The 18,786-nt window shown below is 43.3% G+C and overlaps 1 protein-coding gene across 8 annotated transcripts in view; it reads right to left on the bottom strand.

The window, feature by feature from the left end:
• Window positions 1-18,786, bottom strand: part of Sgms1 (sphingomyelin synthase 1) — a 265,051-nt gene that overhangs the window by 96,518 nt on the left and 149,747 nt on the right. For 6 of the 8 annotated variants that reach the window (XM_087907991.1, XM_087907994.1, XM_087907990.1 and 3 more), the window contains one exon: window positions 1,546-1,627. The exons of 1 other annotated variant lie outside the window; for it this stretch is intronic. The gene's annotated coding sequence lies outside the window, so the exon portion shown is untranslated. Of the gene's footprint in view, window positions 1-1,545; window positions 1,628-12,368; window positions 12,388-18,786 lie in introns of those variants that run through there. One more of the 8 variants, XM_087907996.1, reaches the window with a different exon arrangement.

Genomic DNA, 18,786 nt, shown 5'->3' with positions numbered 1-18,786 from the left:
TGACACTTATTGGACTTTGCCTCCTAAAGCATGTATCAGCATCTTTTCACAGAGATGCCATGTTTGAGCTGGGCCATCTTCTGAGTCAGAAGAAAGTCTTATCAATTGTAAATCACAATACAAAGAATACAAACAGAAAGCAACCACAACTGTTGTGACCCTACAGAAAGGGCCTATACAGAAAGTTCTATGGATAGTCTTTCATGTCACAATAGGGATTACCAAATCCACTGCACAGATTGTTCAGCTGGAATAGGTACTAAATGGCACAGGAGCAAGTGGGGTCTAGAAATGCCTGACTCAAGGTATCTGAGTTTCTCACTACCACATGCAATGATACCACCAGCAGTGTTATCATCCAGGTGAACTGGACATCAGCTAGATGCAATGGTCAGATACCAACAATTGTTCAGAGACAGAGCAGTATGGGACAATTCCTTACAAGGTTCGCTGAGAGCCAGAAAGGTGGAAAGGGGGCTCTTAAAGAGTCAGGGTTCCCTTAATGAGGGAAGCTCATTAAGACTCGGGAAATAAACAACTCAGAAATCCCCAGAAGTTCTGGAAACTGACCAGATGGACTAGGTTATATGAGAGGCAGGACTAATGGAGCAGCCTGGACAAGACACTGCCTACGGGTCATGCAGAGAGCTCCAGGGTTCCAGCTTTTGTGAATTACCAACCATGCTGGAGCGGGATTTCAGTGACGCAGCTGCCTTTGATTCATCCCTGCTCCCATAAGTAACTGCTCAACCATACTCTCCTGCACAGAACTCCAATGCATGCATTGGTGCACCAAGAGGGACTTGGGTCTGTAGCGTCTGCAGTCGGTTTCCCCTGAAGGGTGAGTAGATGCTTGTTTCCCATCTTTCCAGGGACAGTGTCACACACGGAAAAGGGAAATTTGTAGGCAATTGGACGAATTTTACTCATTCAGCAATTTTCTTCATAATTACGTCTAATACCCACAAGAGCTACCTAAAGAAGCAGACATAGAAGTCCCTGAAAGCAAGAGCATCAGTATTTTTCAGGCGCCCTTCCTATTTAACTGCTGACCTTAGTACAAAGCATCTGCTTGCTGTCCAGCAGGGCTGTTGCGCTCAACTAAGAATGCTGTGTCCTCCACAGAACGGCTCATGAAATGTCAAGCCTTCTCAGGGTTAGCATCATGTTCTGAAGTTTCCAGAAGACTTCAAATTTTTCTTAATCTCCACTTTAATTTTATGTGTGTGGGTGTTGTGCCTGCCTGTATGGCTGTGCACTACATGTGTGCAGTGACTCAGAGGTCAGAAGAAAATGCTCAGATCTCCTGGACCTGGAGTTCCAGCTAGTGATGAGCAGTCATGTGGGTGCTGGGAACCTGAGACCACTGGAAGAACGCCAGTGTTCTTAACGGTGGAGTCACCTCTCTGTTTGATGCTTTTAAAAACATTTTCAGTTTTTACATATTTACGTCCCTTGACTCTACTGCCCTTTTGTTATGACTTCTTAACAATGATTCACCCAGTCATTAAAAGAATTCCAAAGAGCCAACAAAAATTTACTTACGGATTATTGTAAAAAGATTCTTATCATCTTGGTTTCCTATAAGATACTAGCTTCTCCTAGTGTTCCAGCACATTTCCATCACCTGTTACCAGGAGAAGGGATCTCATTAGTTGCATGGCCTTTATTAATAACACTTATCAAACATACCACAGAGATAACAACAAAAACAACAAAGCCCCAATGGTCCAAAATTCTACTACTTACTAACCACAGGCCCTTGGGAAAGTAATTCCTCTCCCTGAATCTCCATTTCTAAATGAGTATCAAATACCCCCTATTGTCTATGTTTATTGACAGTTAAGTAAGCTAAAGGGCATGGTCCACATCTTTTGATCCAACAGAGATGTTGTCTCAGCAACAGGGACATCCGACACTTATAATTACAACTTCGTTATTGCCCATATGTTGAGTTCATCAAATACTGAAGATCCACAGGCGTTCATCCAATAATGGAATATGCCCAGCAAAGTGCTTGTGTTTTATAAAGAGACCCCATTCAGAACAGTATTTCACCACTGTTTTTAATCTTGTAACAGGGAGGGCCCACAAACTAGGAATAGGACTTTCGTGTTCTTCTTTGTCACATAGGGTCATAATAGAAACGCATCACTTGTGCCCCAGGAGCATGCAACCATTGGTCAGTTTATGTGAAGAACATGTCACTCCAGGGAGTCAACACTGGCAGAGCAGGAACATGAGCTAACTTTCCTAAGTGAAGCCCTAACTCGGAGCAAACAGAATGACAATACAGGTGACATGGCTCCATCCACACAGTGCTGCAACAGTCACCTGGAGGAAAGACAGAGGCTTCTTGCGACCCAAGACAGTAGGAGGTGCAGGGTGGACCAAGAAGGGAGGAGAAGGAAGAAATGCCACATAATCCAGGGTCAGAGACAACTGGCCAGCACAGAAGGACTTCCCTTTAGAGAAAGACTAAAGCCCCAACACAGAGAACGACATGCTCATTGGCTAGCTATGGCTTTATAAGGCTGGCCACTTTGCCAGGAAGCTTTTAAAAGCATGGAAAATGCTGTGCAATTTGATATAGGTTTAAAATAAGTAGGTGTGAAGCACGCCTAGCTATTTAACAACAGAGCAGGCTTTGCTAAACAGCTTACTCCATCTAGGGCTCAGCAGACTTAAGGTCTGTCTCATGAGAACACTAAAGCCTACAGTTCAAAGCAGAGACGTGGGGCTGAGGGTGTAGACCCTCCACACAAGGTGTCCTTAAAAGAAAACCACACCTAGCGTGTCACTACTGATGATTACAGTAGACTACTAAGTTCCTTGTTATAAAAGGCAATCTTATGCAGTCTAGTAAATTCATAGACTCTCCATGTGGACACTTTGGAAAGAGGCTTAAATCTTCTGACAGTAACACAAACTTCCTAGTATTTATTTTTCAAATTGACATTATGTTTGCAATTTTAAAAAATCAAAATATAATTACATCATTCCCCTCTTCTCTCTGCCCTTCCAACCTCGCAAATCCCCTCCTCCCACTTCCTCTCAATTTCTTTAATTATTAGTTATAAATACAACGGGGCTACCACTGGGTGTTGGATAACCAACCCGCGAGCCCATTTCTGGGGAAGACAAACTCTCCCTCTCTATGCAGTCACTATTTTCTCATAGATTTTCCCTTCCATACTGGCATATCTGTTGCTGTTATCCTTCTCCAGGTCTTGTTTAGACAGCCATACTGTTGAGGTATTGAAGCTTCCCCGTCGTTACCAGGAGACATTTATATCGTAATGAAGTGTTAAACGGAAATTGCCACCTTCTCTGGCAGCCCTTCCTGACATCAGCCAAGAGAAAGCGTGCGTACCTGCTGGTGTTGTATCAGCCCAGAGTTCTTTCTATGGTGATGGACTCTGAACTAAGAAAATGACTCATTTCTATCGGAGGCACTGACCTGCTGGGCACTCACTTCCAGCGGAGGCACTGAACTGCTGGGCACTCACTTCCAGCGGAGGCACTGAACTGCTGGGCACTCACTTCCAGCAGAGGCACTGAACTGCTGGGCACTCACTTCCAGCGGAGGCACTGAATTGGGGGTATTCATTTCCAGCGGAGGCTCTGAACTGCTGTGCACTCCACCAACAGTTGCTGGACATGAGGGCCCCCCTCAAAACAGCAGGCAGTCCATCTCCCTCAGCACCACATTACAGTCTCCCTGAGGACAGTGTAGATAAGACCATGCCAACTTTGAAGCAGAAGTATTAAAACTCTATGTGTACAGAAGGTATCACTGACGCCTCTGACTTGCCCCTTTGACACGCCTCCCAGTCATGCAGACTGCTTCTATCTTAAGTACGTCTGTGGACAATGTCCATCAGCACACCTGTCTCCTTTGAGCACAGTCACCACTAATGCATGGGGAAAACCCACCTTATTTGCTATTTATGGGAAATATTTTAATAAATTAGCTAAAAGGATTAAAACTATGATCAAGGACAGCAATGTGCCACTGCTATGGTTGTTGTTCCAAGCGGAAAAAGTGATACCAACAAGTATGAACCACCCATTCATGCTGCCACGCACTGGAAGCAGGGAAGGGATTTAAGATCCTTAAGGACTGTGGGAGTTTGAATGAAAATGGCTCCTATCAGCTCATGTCCTTATGGGAGGAAATATGCCACTGGGAATAGGCTTTGGGGTTTCATATGTTCAAGCCAGGCCCAGGGTCACTCTTCCTGCTGTCCGCTGATGTGGATGTAGAACTCTCAATTACCATGTCTGACTGCATGATGTCATGCTTCCCACCACGCTGACAATGGAGTAAACCTCTGAACTGTAAGTCAGCCCGCAATTAAATGTTCTCCTTTATGAGAGCTGTTGTGGTCATACTGTCTCCTCACAGCAATAGCATTCCTAAGACAGAAATTCATACTAATGACTGGGGTACTGCTGCAACAGGACAGATCACGCTTTCGTTTGGACTAAAAAAGTGACTGGCTCCTTTAAGTAGGCCTTAATAGACCACACTATTAAGAGCATAAAATACAGTGGTGGTGAGGGCAATCAGAGCTGCTGGGGTCCAACGTAAGAAGTTTCAGAGGAGAAGAATATCAATATGTGGCCTAGAGATCTCTCTTGTGAAATTTTGGTGACGAACATATCTGCTTTCTGCCCTTATCAAAAAAAAAATCTGCCCAACACTAAATTGATGAGTTATGGATTAACAGCTTTGGCAGAGGACATTTCCAAACAACCCAGCCTTGACTGTGTTGTGTGACATTAGTGGCCAGACTTATACAGATATGTAATGAAAAGGAGCAAGCAGAGGAAGGGAAAATACAGAATGTTCAAAAATATAAAAATGGAGGGGAAAAGGAGCACTATGGAGTGTAAAGAGATCACAGGAAAACCTGATGCAACGTGGAATAAAGGAAGTGGTCACCTCAAAGAAAGACCCCACCCAGCTAAGTTTCCAAATTATGAAAAGAAATCAAGGAAACGTTTAGAGCCAGGCATGGTGATGCAGACCTTTAATTCCAGAACTCAAAAAGCACCAGCTGGTGGATATCTGAGAAAGAGGCCAGCCAGGTTCACAGAGTGAGTTCCAGGACAGTCAAGCTTGGGCAGTGAAGGAAACCACTGAAAATGGAAAGCTGTTGGCGATGTATTTGAACAAGGGACCATCTTTCAGCCCTAGCAAGCTGCAGAATTTGGCAGCTTCGGCCACATGATTCTGGCTTTGGAGTCAAGGATACAAGAAAGGGATTATAGAATCTCTTTCCTTGACTAGGGAAAGCTGTTGAGCCCAGGCATACATCAAGGGTGTCCCTGCACGGAGGCCTAGAGAAGCCATTGTATGAAACTGTGAAGGTGAAGCCTGGATTGCTATGGACACCACAGATGTTAGAGATGCCAGAGCTGTGGGATATCAGCCAGGAGAGCTGCTAACAGGGAGTGGAACCAGCCCAAGAGAAAGAAGTGTGCTGAAGTCAACAAAGCTGAAAGGAGTTGGCAATCTGAAGAGTGCTTTGATATCAAACATGGAGATGCAGTTTGGAGCTTGCCCCGCTGGTTTTCAGTCTTGCTCTGGTCCAGTATTTCCTCACTATGCTCCCTTTCCTCCCCTTTGGAACAGTAATGCATATTCTGTGCCATTGTATGTTGGAAATATGTGAAAGGTTCCTTATTTTGATTTTACAGGGGATTACAGTCAAGAGATTGCATGAATCTCAGAAGAGACATTGACCTTTGAACTTCTAAACATTGTTGAGACTGTGATAGACTATGGGGACTATTGGCACTGGACAGAATGCGTTTCTGAATAATGTTGTGGCTCCAAGCCTAAAGGGATCAAGGAGTGAAATGAGGTGATCTGAATGAAAGTGGCCCCTAGAGGCTCATAAGAAGTGGTACTATGAAGTATACATTGTTGGAGTAGGTGTGGCCTCGTTGGGGAAAGTATATCACGGGAGGTAGGCTCGAAGGTTTCGGATGCTCAAGCCAGGCATAGTGTCACGTTCTCTTCCTGCTGCCTGCTGATCCAGGTAGAGCTCTCAGTTACTTCTCCAGCACCATGTCCACCTGCATGCTGCTATGCTTCCTAGCATGATGACCAAACCTCTGAACACAAAGCCAGGCCCCAATTAAATGTTTTCCTTTATAAGCATTGCCATGTTCATAGTATCTCTTCACAGCAAAAGAAACCCTAACCGCAGACAAGGATGAAGCTCACATAAGATTGCTGTATACCAGGAGCACCAGCAGGACTAAGCAGGTAAGTCAGGTGACCCACTTCACAAGGACTAACCAAATGTGTAAGTCCTAGTGATACCAGCACAAGCCTAGTACTCCCAAACCATGCTTAAAACACAATGCTAAAACTCTATAACAGACATGCAAAAACCTGGCTAAAACAAATACACCTCTTTTGTGTGTGCGTATGGTGATGAACATTGGACAAGGCCGTCGCACATGCTAGACAAGCATCATATCACTGAGTTACAACCCTAGCCCAATATATTCCAAGTTGAATGTGCACTCCATCCTCCAGAACAACACCTTCAGGTTATCCTCAGGTGGAAGGAAACTAGCCAGAGTCAAAAGCAATGGATAGCCAGAGTCTAAATTGTACCTAAGGCTAGATAGGTGGGGGAAAGTCTTACAGCAACAGGTTTAGATTGTTTCAGTTTCTTATTTTCTTCCTCCCAGAGAGCTGGATCACTGTAAGAGGCTGGGACTCCTCTCAGGAAACAATGTCCTAAGTCACCAAAAGCATGTGCTTTGTGGTCACAAGAACTGGATTTCCCAAATGAGTCCTGAAAGATCTTGCACACCCTGTACAATTTCTGTACACCTTAATTTTCAATAACAATAGAATAGGTGGTATCACTACTATAGCTAGATGTCATACCACAGATACAAAGACATGATTTCATGTAATGCCCATGGAAAATAGCAAGGATTCACTATTATCTTCAGTGTTAGATAAACAAGTTGTTATACACCCATAACAACAAAAATTAGTATTTGCAAGAGCTCAGACATAATCAAGATTATTTAACCAGGTGACCAGAAATGGCATGGGGTACACAGTTGCTTTGAGCAATAAGAGGCAAACTGTCTACCTGATATCTGTACATACACTTCAGTAGCCCCAGCCACAGCAATGGAAAATTAGAAAATATCAACACCATCCATTCCGAAGCAAAACTGAATGATTTGCTCAAGATGACTTGGTTCATGGGCAAACCTGGGGCTCAAACCCAGGCAGGCAGCTTCAATCTTTGCTCTTACCCACAATACTAAGGAGAAGAGAAGTAGTTGAAGACAAGACACAGACCAAAGGAAGAGCATAGCAGAGCAAGAAGCAGCGCCCTAAACTCACTGAAGACAAGAGCACAGAGTTAGTCGGCCAGAGTTAAAGGACCAGACATGCTCATGCTACAGACCTGTCAACGTGAACTCACAAACAAAATTGAGATGATGGCGCCATGAATGGCATTTGTTCTAGAACTTGCTGCTGGCATGAAGAGCACAGGGGCCACATGGGTCTTTTTTTTTTAATACAAAACACTTTGATTTAGAAAGAACTGCATAAAGATCATGCCCCATACTCAAAATGCTACTCTCAGAGGGAGGAACCTATAGCATGTAGTTACTGGTTGACCTCTGGCTATCTTTCATTGCAGTTCCCTTTGTAAAGAAGGAAAGAAGAGGAGGAAAACATCACTCAAGGCAGTTGAAGTCTCTGAAGGTGCGGGGAGGGTAGGAAGGAGGGGAGGTGCAGCAGTAAGAAACAGGATCCTGGTTACACAGGAGAATGCGCAGAGAGGAAGGAAAGAGAAATGACGGCCCTGGCCAAGCTCAGGTGTGGTGGACTCTAAAGGGGCCCACGATCTCTGTCTCTCGTGATTCATTCTCTAGGCAACCCCCTTCCCTTGAGTATGAGGGAGCCCCATGACTTACTTAACTGGTAGGGTATCACTGCTATGACAGGAAGTGTGTGTTATACTATAGGAGATTGTAATATCCTTTCTGCCACGGGAGTCTCTCCCATGCTGGTTATGAAAAGACAGGCTGCCATGATGTGAGTTACAGAATGAGAGCCACATGAGGGCAACCTCAACTGATAACAAGAACTCAAGATGCTTGATCACAAAATACCAAGGCCCTCCCCAGCTGCACCTCAGATAAGGCAGTGACCATAGGAACACCCTGACTTCAGCACTCAGCCAACTCAGGCCCAGACTCCTGATCCAAGATAGTCAAGAAATAATACGTAAGTCAGTTGATCTACAAGGACTGTGCTGTATTCACGGCCATGTGGTTCTAAATAGTCAGTGCAGAAAGGGAGAGAAATACCCATCCATAATGCCTTCTCATGGCCTTCTGACAGAAGAGGGGGAAAAAAGAGGAAGGCCCAGGGAGCCTCGGGGCTCAGGAGAGATGGACTCCCATCCTAGGCTGGACACTTAGAAGGTATAATTAGTCCCATTTACCAACAAAAACATCTTCTAAATGGTGATCGGACACTTGGCTGGCTTCCAAAAGCTACTCAGCATGCCAAAGCCTGGGCCATTGAGATCGGCAAGAGAATTTTTACCCAGTAGAGAAGTTCTCCTACAGACTTCGCCATAACAGAATAATGCGAGCATGCGATATATAATGCACTGTATTTAAACACCGCTTGAAGAGGCAAGCTGGAAACTTGCGCTTAGTGCCTTTAAAGACTCAATTAAAATGAAGACACCAAGAGTTTCACGTAAATTTTCCTAATACAAATTCTCAAAACTGAACACACACACACACACCCCTAAAACTTCTGAACAAGTACCTACAACCTCTAAAAATCAGTTCAGGAAACCTCAACTCATGGCCAATGTGTACTCAGCTACGAATAAAACCCCCCACCCCCCATCTCAGAGCCCAGCCAACTACAAGCAGAAAGGTCACCTCACAGTCACATCCTCTGCAAGGTGGAAACCTACCTTGCTCATCCAGGCCCAACCTTGCAGCTGACAGACATAATGCACACACCCAAAGACCAACTCATCTGTCCAAGGTTTCCCTGCAGCAGCACAGTTCTGACTTCCTGTTTTCCAGGCCTCTTTATATTGAGTTCTCTACCAAATGTTAGCTTCAGTAGGAAAACATGATAGCAGTAATATAATTTTTTGTGAAGGAAAATTAGGAATTAATTTTTTTCAGGATACCAGAGAGTTCTTATTTCTAAAGAGCTAAGCTCTAGGGCAGGCCAGGGAAGGGGTTACCACTGCATAAAACACTCACGTTAAATGTTCAGTCCTTTCCAAAGCAATGCAAATCTTACTCTCTGAGTAGTAAGGTGGAGTGTGCCTTAAATAGGCCGTTTTTCTTATGAATGACCTGAATCTCTTTTGTTACCTTATGTTAAGTAAGGAAAAAAATCAAAAGAGGGACAGGCACAGAAAATGTGCCAGCAAGACTGTTCAACTATTTCATGTACGCTGATCCCTAAAGTCGCTGATTCATTCAGTGAACATCTGGAGGATGTCTAGAGCCAGAGCAACATGGCAGGTGCAGAACACAGGCGCCTGGCTCGCTATCGGCAAACAGCGCTTGCCGACACTCTCAACAGAAGTAACCCCATCTTGGCAGCCAACCAATGCAGCAGCAGAATCTGCAGCATGTGTATCAGGAGGCTGATCAGAATGGAGACCAGGGCTGTCATCACCCCTCTAGATACCTCTGTATTTAAAACGAAGCAGCAGCTTGCTCTTCCATGTAATGACGTTGCAAGCAATCCAAACAAACGGGGTCAGATATGTCTACAACCCCTGTTAAGGAACTTTCCCATGTAGCCTTTCAACTTTCTCCTTTTTCCCAGACCATAAAAGAATAAACAAAAAATAAACAAAGGTTTCTCTTCCCCATGAAGCCAGCAGTTTCCACTCAGCGAGGACTATAAGCACTGTGCTAGCATTGCTTGGACATCACATTTTAATTCAAAATGAAATGTGTGATGCAACACTTGCTCTTATGCATGGGGAACTTCACGGCAGCCTTGGTTCTAAGTATACACCACATGCACTTCACAGTGTGCATGCAGTCACACCACACAGTGCCAACAGGCACCACCTGAAATGTCCAATGTTGATATTTAAGCTGCTACCAATAAGCCAATTCTAAAACAAATCACTAATTTTTGCCTTGTGATGAAAATGGAATTTTCCATTTCTGAACTGTCCCTAAACATGCTTCTGCCATTTTGTACTAAATATTTATGCTAAGTGGTATTCTCAGCCCTGATGATTATAAATTCAAAATATCAACCAACTGTGAAAAATATTGAAGAGAGTTTCATCTAAGCATCCAATATTCAGCCAAGATTTAATTCTTTATGTGGAAACAAACAAGCAACAGCATCTCAGTATGCAAATGAAGCTTTCGTGTTTAATAAATGGTAAACTTCTCTGTATAGCAAAGAACTGTTCTAACATAAATCTCTATTACGAGTAGATGTTTAAGCTTATATATTTACATGTTGCACGTGTGTATACGCAAATATGGCTCATAAGGAAGACTTGCTCTTACTCCTCTTTGGGTGGTAATACAAGTAAGAGTTCTTGCTCTTACTCCTCTTTGGGTGGTAATACAAGAGAAGGGAGCCCCGGCTTCCCTCACCTTGTATGTACTGAACAGGCTGGCTTCTCTGCTCCTTCCCAGGGAAGGGAACACACCTGGGCAACCTTTCCTATTCCACCGCCTTCTGTAAGCTCTTGGGAAGTTTCCTAGCAGTGGTTTCATGGTTTGTGTAAGGCAGGCAGGAACATGTTCTCCTCAACCAGGCAAAGCTTGTGTTGTCACGTCCTATGTGACACCTCTTCCACGGACAGGACAGTAACAACAGCCTACCCATAGCTCAGTCATCTGGAAGAGCACCTGTAACTTCTAAATTTAGTATTGATCTCTCCTATCTCCCTCACAATGCAGCATTCCTAGTTTTAACAATACATTCTAAATGGCTTTCATTCAATATTATTGATTTTTTTCTGTAGAAATAGTTCAGTTCACAAAATTTAAGCTTTCTGAGTTCTTATTAACGCCAAATTCAACAAGAAGACTGTCTTTGTGTTACTAGAGCAGGCTTTCACAACAACCACAATCACCACAACAGCAACAACAACAACTCACAAATCCCCATTTTCCCACAATGAATTCAGAAGTTAAGTTTACTTTCTCACAGACATGTGTAAGTGAAGAAAATCTGGCACAAGCGCTCTTGGCTACACTGAAAACAAGAAACGCACATATTAGCACCCAGGTGCTCTGTCTTCCCACAGTCCCGGGGCAGGCAGGTGAAGAGCCCGGTGTTCTCAGGCACTGAGCTGGAACCTCCTACCTAAGCGATGAGGCTCAGCTCCAGTTCTTTCTCTGAAGGCAAAACGTGCTTTTCCCCCGCCACTCCGAACCAAGAAATGGAAACCTTTCAAGTGTGAGCAGTGATCAGACTTCAAGTGAAAAGTGATAAAAAAAACAAAGACTGACAGAAACGCACCGTGACATGATCTAAGAGAGCCAGTACCAAATACTGACTCGTGTCACTTGGGGTAACTACTAGGAAAGGGGAGAAGAACGAAAAGGCCGGATGGCAGGATGACGAATGGATAGAAGAGGAAAAATCAATGACCGAGAGGAGAACAAACAGGATCAGAACAGACGAAAGAGAAGAGGTTGGTGGTGCGGACTCTGCCAGGGCTGGAGGCAGTTTTAGTTTCCTGGCATAAGGTATCTTCACAAATGCTTAATTTTCACAATTTACAGTGTGAGAATAGCTAGAGAGAAGATTCGGAATCAATGGACATGGTTGCTATGTGCTAGGATGATATCAGCAAGAACAGCTATTGTCCAGATTCACTCTGCAGGCTGTGATTTGCTGACTCCCAGCCTCCATAAAGAAACCAGTGGCTACCATACCAAAAGACAGAAAGAGATGCTACGGGCTTCCCTGAAAAGCTTGGCACATGGAAGCTTTCCGTTGGCACCAAGTGCCTGAGGATTTCTAGTTCCCTAAGTTCCTAGATTCCAGGAAGTGCAGCACCGCTGTGGGACAGGGGTCAGAATGGAAAAGATGATATACTTGCTCAGCATTATGGATGCAAAGACCCCACCTGTGAAACATGCTGTTCGTTGTCTATAGCTCACAGCTGTGACCCCGTCTTATCACATATTTTACACAGATGTGGGACAAAAATCATCCCAATGCTTCAGAGTAACTAAGGAAAGACGATTGTCATGAATGGAGACAAAGGAGTTCCGATTTGCCCAAGACAGGTCCTCTGCCTTCAAGACTGTCCCTAGCTTTTCCTCTCCCATTGTCTCACCCAACTCTTGATTTAGATGCCAATCTTCTTCTCGAAGAAATGTCTCTCAAAAATCTCAGGTGATTTCATTTCAAATCCCATTTGTGTGATATGAACTTCGTCACTGCAAGTATCCATGTCATTCTCGGGGCAGTGTCTGCTTCCCGGGCATGAACACAGGACTTCCAGAACTGGACCTTGTTGAACGCCCAGGTCTAAAAGAGGCAAGCAGACCTGGATTAAATAGAAGGCTCTGATGGTTACTGCAGGGTCTGCTCAGCAAGGGTGTGGGTAGTAACGATCAGCAGTCAGATCTTGCACAGTGTTTTTGAGGCTTTCCTGCCTGTAGTGTGGGCAACGTGATATGGCCGGTTGAAGACGGAAACTGGCCCTAGATTTATACCGTAAGGGCAGGAAGAGCAGGCCACATGTTCTGCAGCCGGTACATGGCTATTTCTCCCATGCTCTGCTACTTAGGGAAAATCTATGATTTTAGTTGATGAGAAAACATATTTTTTTTGAAGGGAAGATACAGATAATATGGGGAAAAAAACTATTAAAAAAAACTGGCCAGAACTTTCAAAGTTCAGCCCAAACAGCAATCCCCCAAAGCAGGAAAGTCAGTTAACCACAACAAAGCTTCACCTAAAATGACACCCCAAAGCAGCAACAAAAATCTCAAAAATAGTGTTAGAAAATGAAAGGTGTGGGGGTCAATCAGCTGCAGTTACATACGAAGCACAAAGGGACCTTCTGAAACTAAAGAAGGCAAGACAGCCTTAAATAAATAAAAGTTGGGAGCTTGTGGTCAGTAGATAAACACTTATGCCGTACTGGGCAGAGGAGAGGGTCTACAGAAAAATGAGGAGTCTTGAGGTAAGAAATGGGCACAAGAAAAGAGATGGTGAATTGCACTATTCTTACTAAAGAAATTCCTTACCATTTTACAGTGTATCAAAAGCATGTCAGAGCATTGTTTCGTCTGTGACACATATGCAGAAGCATACATGAATGAATGAGAACCAATGCGTGTAAGGAGAAAAAGAGACGCTACAAGTTTCTTAAGTTTCACGTGAAGCCGCACCTTAATTCAAGGCAGGAATTTTACTAAGAAAGATGTTTTAATTAACAAAAAATATAGAAATATAATGATGCAAAGAGACATACCTAAAAACCTGAAATAAAAATGCAATGTAAAGAATTTTTCAATTAAATAAAAAGAGAAAGAAATAGATAGAAATTTAGAAAGATGTATTAAAAGATAGGATCATGCTGGATATTGCTGCATGTCTTTAATCCCAGCACTATGGGCTATATAGTGAGTTCCAGGAAAGCCAGAGCTACATAATGAGACACTGTCTCAAAAAAGGAGAAAGAAGAGAAAGGAGAGAGAAAGAATCTCTTGGGGCAGACTGAAGGTCCAGTGGTATTAAAAAGACACACTGTCTTTCAGAGGATCTGAATGTGAGTCCCAGCACCCCACATCAGGGGCTCAGAACCACTGTAACTCCAGCGCCAGAGGATCTGATGACGCTGGTCTCTGTGGGCCTTGTGCTCATGTGTACAAACGCATACACACATATAACTAGAAACAACAAAAAGCATTTTTAAAAGGATGAACCAATTAAAAAAATTTTAACTAGGGAACTAATACTAACCATGTCAATAACTGCAGCCAATGAAAAGAGACTAAATGTTAGAACTGAAAGGTATAGATCCTTAAAATATGCTTAAAAGGTAATATAGAACCCCACCCTTATCTACAATGGAAGCTTTATAAATAGACACAGCCTAGTAAACAGGTGAAAAGGATGTGTCACGCTGACGAAAGAAAGAAAGAAAGAAAGAAAGAAAGAAAGAAAGAAAGAAAGAAAGAAAAGAGAGAGAGAGAGAAAGACAGAGAGAGAAGGGGGAGGGAGGAAAGGAAGGAAGGAGAGAGAGAAAGAGAAGGAGGGAGGGAGGGAGGGAAGGAAGGAAGGAAGGAGAAAGAGAGAGAAAAGGAGGGAGGGGGAAGAAGGAAGGAAGGAAGGAGAGAGAGAAAGAAAGAAAAAACAGACAATAACAAGAAAATTTTAAATTTATGTCACTCATGAGACAAAGAAAAAAAAGCTCCCAGAAAATCACAGGATAAAGATAAGGACAAATGACTAAAAGAAAGGAATATAGCAGAGGTCTCACACATACACACAATAATTGGTTAGTGTGAGGATAATCTTTGAAGCGAACTAAGCAGGACTAGATGGAGCCTAATCACTGCCTCATGACTAAACAGGAATAAGAGCGATAACACAATTAAGCATAAAAGTTAAAACTAAACCATTTATAGGAAAACAAGCCAAAGTGTAATGGTAAAGTACGGAGGCCAACTGTTACAGATAAATGAGAAAAGTGATCATTTGGACTTCATGAAGATGAAAACGTCCCCCTTTTCAAAGATCCAAAAAAAACTGAAGAAAAATCAATAATTGCAAAGTATGCACCAGGCACACATTAAACATGCACCCAGATTCACACAAGCTGGTTTTTGAAATAGCAGATTTGGCCAGATACTTCATAAGGAGGACATGAAAAGCAGTATTCAAAAACATTTTCAACATCATTAGCCACCAAGGAAATCACGGGAAAGCACAACAAAATAACATCGCATCTACAGAGGGCGAGCATCAAAAGCTGGCAAAACAAAGTGGAGGATCAGGGATGTGGATGATAGAATTAGCAAAGCATTCACTACCGACGAGAATGCTACAATATACATCTCATTACCAAATGCTGTGTGACAACTTTGTACAAAGTCACACATCTCCTCAAGAGGGTATCTGTAAGTACATGTCTCCAAGAAAGAAAAACACATGTTTCTAATAAGATGTGTGCAGTTATGTTCAAGATACCCATAATAGTTCCAAATTGAAGTCCACCCTAACATACCCCAATAGCAAATAGATACAGTCATCAAATGCAATATTACTAAGCAGCAGAAAGGAACACACTGACACACACAAACAACAAGAATGAATCACAAAAGTATTACGTAGAACAAAAGAAGACAAACCCACTCAGTGTCTGAGGTTTTAGAAGAGTCAGCACCTGTCAACACAATCAAATTTGTGCCCACTCCCGTGAAAAAGGACACCGATGGAATGGGCATACGTTGGGAACGGCATATGAAACCTTTTCGGGGTGACAGGAATGTCCTTTATTAGTGGCTTTGGTTTGTTTTATTTTGTCTTTACTAACTTTGATTTATTTTATTTTGTTTTATTGAGTATCTCGCTATGCAGCCCAGGCTGGCCTCAGACTTACTGTTCTCCTGCCTAAGCCTCCTGAGTTGGAACTTGGGGTGTGAGGCACCATGCCCAACAGAAGCATCCTCTACCTCTAGAGAGATGACAATTCACTAGTTCTCTTTAAAAAGGAAAAGGAACTGTGAGCTTCCTGTCAAAACAATCTGTGAACCAGTCGCATTAACATGTTCATAAAATATGAATTAAAAACAATCTGTCTTCAGATCTCATTTAATTTTATTTAACGTGTGTGTGTGTGTGTGTGTGTGTGTGTGTGTTTCTTTTGGGGATCCCCTGTCCCAGACTTCCAAGCACTAGAGTTACAGGCAGGCCTCCACGCTTGCCCAGGGTCTATTACCCATGGAGCCATCATCTCCGCAGTCCACCACTGACAATTTAAAGGCCACTTTTAACCCCACAATGGGAAAGGCATGCGACAGTGAAGCAGAAGACAAACCCTAATGCTCTAGTGCTTTCGGGCAATGGTATCTTTAAACTTCTACCATACAACAGGTAAGACAGCAGTCACTAGAGAAATGAAGAAAAGATGGCACCCTGTGACTGAGAAGTCCTCAGTCTGGCAAAAGACAAGAAACCCACTGAGGTATAAAAAGGGCTGGGAATAATAGTCCAGTGACAGAGAGCTTACCTGGAGTGCGCTAGACCCTGGGTTCAGTCCCCAACATGAAAACAAAAAGTGCAATTAAATTTAGAGAAAATACATGATCATTTTTCTTTCCAAAAATCACACATACAATATTAATAACAGAAAAGTGCAAAGTCAGTTAAAACTTTTAAAGAACAGAATGATTTTAAGAAAACTTATCTTTAGTAACTATCTTCACCCAGCCATGTTTTTTAACTGTAGTCAAAGTAACTCATATTTCCCTTTCTTCTTTGTTCAGCTGATATGTAGAAATTACACATAATTATGTATAATATGATACTTTGATAAACCTGTACAACTGATATGTAGAAATTATATATCATTATCATGTGTAATATGATACTTTGCTAAACCTATATTTCCCTGTGAGCGACTGACTGCAGCAAGCTTATTAACATACACATTAACTTCCATACTTCTTTTGTTGCAGTGAGACTACTTCAAATCTACTCTTAGAAATGATCAGTAATACTTTGTCACCCACAGGCACTATGCTGCGTAATAGCTAACACTCCTGCTCAACTTCCTTTTAGTGATAACCATGTCCATAGCACAGAGAATTGGGCAACTGTATATTGCCTACTTCCCAAACCTGCCGTACCAAGAACCGCTGACACCCCAGTGCCACGGGTACCTGGATACCCGTGCACAATAAAGCTGACTGCAGCACATGCCTCCAAGGAAGAGAAGACAGGTTGAGTCTCACCCTTGGGAGTCCCCTCATGGTCCCCTGAGCTACTTCTGTTCCCACCATTTTACAGCCATTATTTCAAAACCATCAATGACCTGCAGCATTACTAAGGGGAACAGCAGTCCTCAGAACAGTCTGACAGCCCAGCACCACGTGGTACCGACTTCCTGAATCACGCTGGCTCCTGCCCTACAGAGCTCCAACCATCCTTTTTTTTTTTCAGACCTTCCTTTCCATTCTCTTCAAGGTCTTCATTTTTTCACCTAAGTGGCCTCACACCCAGCCCTATGTGTCACTGTTGATCCAAAGAATGTACAGCCTGAGTGGTTCCTAGCAGCGGTCATACTCTTGGGTGAAGAAGGTGTGTCCAAGTTGCCTTGTCAACCTGTTGCAAGCGTGCCACCCCTGCAGAAGATGCTGATGATGGGAAAGGGTGTGAATTGATGTGGGTTTCCCCTCTGTGTGTTGTGAATACCATTGGTTAATAAAGAAACTGTCTTGGACTTGTACAGGGAATAGAGGTAGGTGGGGAAAATTAAGCTGAATGCTGGGAGAAGAAGGTAGAAAAAAGCTGGAGAGATGGCTCAGAGGTTAGGAGCACTGACTGCTGTTCCAGAGGTCCTGAGTTCAATTCCCAGCAACCACATGATAACACACACCCATCTATAATGAGACCTGGTGCCCAGAACACTATATACATAATAAATAAAAAAAAAAGAAGACAGAGAAGAGAGAAGCATGTAGCCCTGCCAGATAAAGATGCTGGAACTTTATCCAGTAAGCCACAGCCACGTGGCGATACATAGATTACTAGAAATGGATTAAATTAATATGTAAGAGTTAGCCACTAAGAAGCTAGAGCTAATGAACCAAGCAGTGTTTTAAGTAATATGGTTTCTGTATGATTATTTTTGGGGCTGAGCAGCTGGGAAACAAACAAGTGGCCTCCATGCTACAACTTGGCACCCATCAGTGAATGCCCAGGACAAGGGTGAATAAACCTCTAAGCATCTACTCTCTTCTGCCATGAACTGAGGTGTCTCAGTATATGTATACTCCATTAACATATTAGAGGCTATGAATTCAAGACAAAAACTCATGAGAGGGTGGGGCTTGCAGCACTCCAAGGTGGAGGCAGGAGAGTTACAGCGTGAGCATAGCTCTGGCTACACAACGGGAAAGCTCTTGGGGGAGAGGAGGAGAAAGGGAACAAAACAATTTTTTATTTATTTGGAATCCCAGTATTTAAAATTCGTGCTTCCCGTGGATGTTAATTCAGCAGGATCTGAGCTTCTCGCACGCCCTTAACTGGAATCCTTCTGAAACCACAGAATGAAGAGTCCACACGGAGCAGAGGCTTCCTTCCTGTGGCTGGATCCTCATTCCTTACCCTGGGGCAGCCTCACAAGCTGGCTCTAGAGTGAAACACCACTAGGACATTAGTACTCAATGACATGGTTACTGCTGGCAAATTCAGTAAATACGACTGGGAATCCCCAAACAACAAAACTATTTGGTCAAGCGTCTTCGGATAGGTATGAGGGTCACACTTGATGACAGTTATCAAAATCACAACAACATGTTCACTGACAATCAGTTTATCTAAAATCAAATTTTAAGCATCTTTTCTTCATCCTGGCTAAGAAAGAAAGCAGCACCTATGTACTGAACCCTCATCCCATCCCACCCCCCACCAAACTGCCCTGCCCCCCACAAAACATCAGCCCAGGGGCGGGGCAGGGGGGACAACCCCTTCGCCCTGACAATAGCACCCACCCAGGCCCTTGCCCTTCCCCAACA

This window comes from Myodes glareolus, chromosome 7, assembly GCF_982192425.1.
Source record: "Myodes glareolus chromosome 7, mMyoGla1.1, whole genome shotgun sequence".
In the NCBI taxonomy this organism is placed as follows: Eukaryota; Metazoa; Chordata; class Mammalia; order Rodentia; family Cricetidae; genus Myodes; species Myodes glareolus.
The sequence above is the reverse complement of the archived record's forward strand: the minus strand, read 5'-3'. Positions and strand labels throughout refer to the sequence as shown.